Source organism: Malurus melanocephalus, unplaced genomic scaffold (genome assembly GCF_030028575.1).
Source record: "Malurus melanocephalus ecotype Western Australia unplaced genomic scaffold, MMel_1.1 scaffold_44, whole genome shotgun sequence".
Classification (NCBI taxonomy): Eukaryota; Metazoa; Chordata; class Aves; order Passeriformes; family Maluridae; genus Malurus; species Malurus melanocephalus.
Genome location: NW_026623276.1, coordinates 1,254,182 through 1,259,954, shown reverse-complemented (window position 1 = coordinate 1,259,954; position 5,773 = coordinate 1,254,182). Strand labels below are relative to the sequence as shown.

General features: G+C 46.8%; 1 protein-coding gene across 1 annotated transcript in view; it reads right to left on the bottom strand.

The window, feature by feature from the left end:
- The window catches only part of LPIN2 (lipin 2), a 41,110-nt gene extending 40,371 nt beyond the window's left edge, over window positions 1-739 (bottom strand). The window contains exon 1 of the mRNA XM_057364904.1: window positions 590-739. The gene's annotated coding sequence lies outside the window, so the exon portion shown is untranslated. The remainder of the gene's footprint in view (window positions 1-589) is intronic.
- Between the last annotated feature and the right edge of the window lie 5,034 nt (window positions 740-5,773).

Sequence of the window (5,773 nt, the reverse complement as noted above, 5' to 3'; positions counted from 1 at the left end):
GCCCACACCACAGGGACAAACACGGGAGGCAGAGGCGGAGTGTCCCGCCGGAGCGAGAGTTCAGGGGCCGAGTTTGAGGAGAAGGCGCTGGGAAGCAGGGCAAGGCACAGCACGGCACGTATCCCGGTGTGCCAGAGCGGCAGCGCCAAGCCAAGCCGGGAACACCGGCGCTCCCAGGCGGTCCCGCCACCCCCGTGTCGCGGCCGGGCGGCAGCTCCGGGCGCCACCCCCACCCCTCGCCTGCCCAGCCGGGCACCCAGGGCACGGCACGGGATGTTTCCCTTTTCCACCCGCCGGCCTGGGCTGCGGGGAACTGCGGGGAACTGCGGGCAGCGTCCGGAGCGCCGGGCGGCCGCGCTTCCCAGCGACGGTTCCGGGGAGGTTCTCATGGTTCTCTGGGGGAGCGAGCCCGGGCTGGCAGCCGGGGCAGGGCCTGCGCCGCCCTCCCTTCCTCCCGCTCTCCCTCCTTCCCTCCCTGCCCGGCAGCCGCCCGGGCTCGCCCGGTGCCGCCGCTTGTCCCCCGCAGCCAGGCAGGGACACCTCGCGCCGAGCCGAGCCGAGCCGGCGACAGCGGCCCCTTCCCGCTTACCTCGAGCGAGGCCCGGCGGGAGCCGGCGCCAGCCGAGGAGGGACGGACGGTGGCTGGATGGATGGATGGAGGGATGGAGGGAGGGAGGGACGGGAGCGGGGAGCCGCGGGAGCCGCGCCCGGGCGGGTGCGAACTGCGCCAAGCGGCGGCCGTTGGTGCAGCGCGTGCACGCGCGCGCGCGCGCTCCCGCTGGCGGCGGGTGGCGGGGGCGCGCCCGGCCCCGGGCGCCACGTGACCTTGGAGCGGCGCCGGGTGGGAGGGGGAGGAGGCGCGTGGGGCGCGCGCGTGCGCGGCGTGCGCGGCCCCGGGAGCCTGGAGCGCGTGCCGGTGCTTCCCGCCGGGAACCGGCCCGGCCCGGCCCCCCTCAGGCACCGGCACCGACACCGGCACCGGGAGCGGAACCCTCTCGGCAGCGGCTGCCTGCAGCCCTGATCTGCGCCCAGCCTCGGGATTAGCACCTCGTGACAGCGGGGGCTGGGAAAAGAACCGCTGCCTTCACGGTGTTTGCCACTTCGTGCGACTGTCACTGCATCCTTCTAAAGTTACCGACCTACACACAGGAGGAGGCAAAATACTTTTTTCCTATGCATACGCGTACATACATACAGCTGTATGTTATATAGGTATTATGCCATGGTCTTCGTGTATCTATAGACCAAGGTCTCAAGCTGCACCAGAGAAGGTTTCTGCTGGACATTAGAGGAATTGGTTCACAAATTAGACCCTGGAATGGGCTGCCCAAGGAGGTGGTGGAGTMACTGTCYCTGGGGRTGTTTAAGGAAAGAGTGGACGTGACACTCAGTGCCATGGAAAAAGTGGTGGTTGGTTGCAGGTTGAACTCGATCTCAGAGGTGTTTTCCAACATAATTGATTTGGTGATTCTGTAATACATATATATATACTTATTTATTTATTTATTTATTTATTTATTTAGTAGTGAAAGTGTATAATTGCAAAATCAGAACATGTCCAGCAGGCCAGGTGTGCATTTCAGGACAGCAGCTTCATTTGCCCATTGCTTTTATGATTCATGTCACTGCTTGCTGAAGTTGGTTTGGTGATGTGTTGTTATTTACCTGGATCATGCTATTGCTTAGGAGCCCCAAATGATACTGTGACATAATAGGTACTAAAACAGGTTAATATTCTCACCTCAAACAACTTGCAGCATAAAAAACTGAAAAGAAAAGGAGAAGTAGCATGAATTGAAATACAATTTGGGTTTCACAAACATGAATTGTTTTATCACTGCCCATGTTACTTTATTTTATTGTGCTTTCATTTATGTACYAACTACTTTTTCATCCACCATACTGTTGACAAGAGTTTTGTTTAAAGCTGGCTTTGCTCCACTTGGTGTTAGAGCCGTTTTAGGTTCTCACTTAGGTTTCATGTTTTTGTCACATAATGAGAAATGAGACTGCTCAGCAGAGCATTCAGGGCAACTGGCAAAAAGACATGCTAGCATGCAAAGTAACGTATAGACAAAATTTATTGTCATAGTCCACATATCTCTTAAAAGATTCTTGAAAATCTTTTTTTACCAGTCCTACAAAAGGATAAGATCTGTTTATTCATCCGTACCTCCTGGGACAAGCTGCCTAAAAGATTATAGCCAGTGAGTTTGCTTATTTGCAGATAATATATTTAAATCCCTTTGAGCATGGAACTAAAACAAATCTGTCCCTGCATAACATGCAGGCTGGGTTTTTGAGGAAAGTGGTTCATGGAAGAAGACACAAACACAGAATTACATGGATAGGGTGAGTATATTGTGCGTATGTTTAAAAGGAAGGTCAGATTTCACGCCTGCCCATTTTGATGATGTTACTGTCATGTCATTAATTCTGACTCAATCGTGAAACACTTTCCAGGACACAGGATACAGGGAAGCAAGAAAGAGTAATGGAGCAATTTGCCACCCTTCAGTGCAACCATTTTTCAGCTGCAGCAGTTTCCTGAAGAGGCCTCCTGTTTGAGTATAATGTTGCAATAATAATTACCTAGCCACATTAGCATAACATCTGTCGCAAACACAGTCTGCAGATCATTTCCCTGCTTTGCCGAGTCCCTTATTTGGCATCTTAGTCTCTCAGCTTGTGAGGATAATCACTTCAGCAATTGCTCTAACAGAGTTCTCATCTTTGCTGGTGGTAAAAAGAAGTTATTTTTTTAGTTGAGGGGATTGTCCTTTTCAACACCAGATAGCCCTGTTCACGGGGAGATAAGAGGCAGGGGCTAAATCTGTCATGTGTCCTCAAATATTGACGTTAAGCTAAATCCTATTATAAGAATAAGCCAGAAAAATCTTTACTTGAAAAGGGGTAACTGACGGGTAGATCATGCTTTTCTGTTTCAAACTAGAATAGGTGCTTCTGAGTAAAGAGYATTTATTTGAAAACACRTCTTMCTTTCCAAAATTTTCACTTCCAGACCAAGACTACAGATGTAGATATCCCTCAGTACTGTCCTTTTGTACATTTTACTCTTTTGCACTTACACATAGAGGATTACAGTCAAGCTGTAAATGGCTTGCATCTTCCACAGCTGGACCTGTCAAGTGGGATNCTGTCACTGCATCCTTCTAAAGTTACCGACCTACACACAGGAGGAGGCAAAATACTTTTTTCCTATGCATACGCGTACATACATACAGCTGTATGTTATATAGGTATTATGCCATGGTCTTCGTGTATCTATAGACCAAGGTCTCAAGCTGCACCAGAGAAGGTTTCTGCTGGACATTAGAGGAATTGGTTCACAAATTAGACCCTGGAATGGGCTGCCCAAGGAGGTGGTGGAGTMACTGTCYCTGGGGRTGTTTAAGGAAAGAGTGGACGTGACACTCAGTGCCATGGAAAAAGTGGTGGTTGGTTGCAGGTTGAACTCGATCTCAGAGGTGTTTTCCAACATAATTGATTTGGTGATTCTGTAATACATATATATATACTTATTTATTTATTTATTTATTTATTTATTTAGTAGTGAAAGTGTATAATTGCAAAATCAGAACATGTCCAGCAGGCCAGGTGTGCATTTCAGGACAGCAGCTTCATTTGCCCATTGCTTTTATGATTCATGTCACTGCTTGCTGAAGTTGGTTTGGTGATGTGTTGTTATTTACCTGGATCATGCTATTGCTTAGGAGCCCCAAATGATACTGTGACATAATAGGTACTAAAACAGGTTAATATTCTCACCTCAAACAACTTGCAGCATAAAAAACTGAAAAGAAAAGGAGAAGTAGCATGAATTGAAATACAATTTGGGTTTCACAAACATGAATTGTTTTATCACTGCCCATGTTACTTTATTTTATTGTGCTTTCATTTATGTACYAACTACTTTTTCATCCACCATACTGTTGACAAGAGTTTTGTTTAAAGCTGGCTTTGCTCCACTTGGTGTTAGAGCCGTTTTAGGTTCTCACTTAGGTTTCATGTTTTTGTCACATAATGAGAAATGAGACTGCTCAGCAGAGCATTCAGGGCAACTGGCAAAAAGACATGCTAGCATGCAAAGTAACGTATAGACAAAATTTATTGTCATAGTCCACATATCTCTTAAAAGATTCTTGAAAATCTTTTTTTACCAGTCCTACAAAAGGATAAGATCTGTTTATTCATCCGTACCTCCTGGGACAAGCTGCCTAAAAGATTATAGCCAGTGAGTTTGCTTATTTGCAGATAATATATTTAAATCCCTTTGAGCATGGAACTAAAACAAATCTGTCCCTGCATAACATGCAGGCTGGGTTTTTGAGGAAAGTGGTTCATGGAAGAAGACACAAACACAGAATTACATGGATAGGGTGAGTATATTGTGCGTATGTTTAAAAGGAAGGTCAGATTTCACGCCTGCCCATTTTGATGATGTTACTGTCATGTCATTAATTCTGACTCAATCGTGRAACACTTTCCAGGACACAGGATACAGGGAAGCAAGAAAGAGTAATGGAGCAATTTGCCACCCTTCAGTGCAACCATTTTTCAGCTGCAGCAGTTTCCTGAAGAGGCCTCCTGTTTGAGTATAATGTTGCAATAATAATTACCTAGCCACATTAGCATAACATCTGTCGCAAACACAGTCTGCAGATCATTTCCCTGCTTTGCCGAGTCCCTTATTTGGCATCTTAGTCTCTCAGCTTGTGAGGATAATCACTTCAGCAATTGCTCTAACAGAGTYCTCATCTTTGCTGGTGGTAAAAAGAAGTTATTTTTTTAGTTGAGGGGATTGTCCTTTTCAACACCAGATAGCCCTGTTCACGGGGAGATAAGAGGCAGGGGCTAAATCTGTCATGTGTCCTCAAATATTGACGTTAAGCTAAATCCTATTATAAGAATAAGCCAGAAAAATCTTTACTTGAAAAGGGGTAACTGACGGGTAGATCATGCTTTTCTGTTTCAAACTAGAATAGGTGCTTCTGAGTAAAGAGYATTTATTTGAAAACACRTCTTMCTTTCCAAAATTTTCACTTCCAGACCAAGACTACAGATGTAGATATCCCTCAGTACTGTCCTTTTGTACATTTTACTCTTTTGCACTTACACATAGAGGATTACAGTCAAGCTGTAAATGGCTTGCATCTTCCACAGCTGGACCTGTCAAGTGGGATTTGTTTCTGTTGTGTTTGGAATGGTGTAGATAGGAACTCTGTACATCCATGCACCATTTGTGGTTAAACCAGGGCCTCCAGGCCACAGGTCATCTGCTACCTCATGTGTGTTCATTTTGCCTTTTCACCACAAATGTCACTATTGTTTCTGCCATCAGGGACAGGGGAGGACWTGACRAGAGTGGTTGCTAACTGGTGTGGTTATTTTGGTGGAGAGGAAGCAATTTGAATGTGTGTTAGCCWGAGCCATATGTAAATCAGTGGCTCTCAGGCTCGTCACCTGTGGATTGTGTCTGRCAGCAGTGTGTGACAGAGGTAGCCTGCTTAGGGATACCTGCACAGAAGGCAAGAAAAATGCTTGATGAGATAGTGATGAGATACTGTTCTGTCGTTTTGCCTGTTTGTATACATACAGCACTTGGAGAGAAACCACTGTCTGGAGCAGTCATTTATTCCATGCCCATCATCAGCCCTGCTCCTACTACAGCAGACAGGATATCCTTTTTGTTTTTCACTTTCATGTTGTTTAAACTTTCCTATCTTACCCTGTAAACCTGTGAGACTCCTTA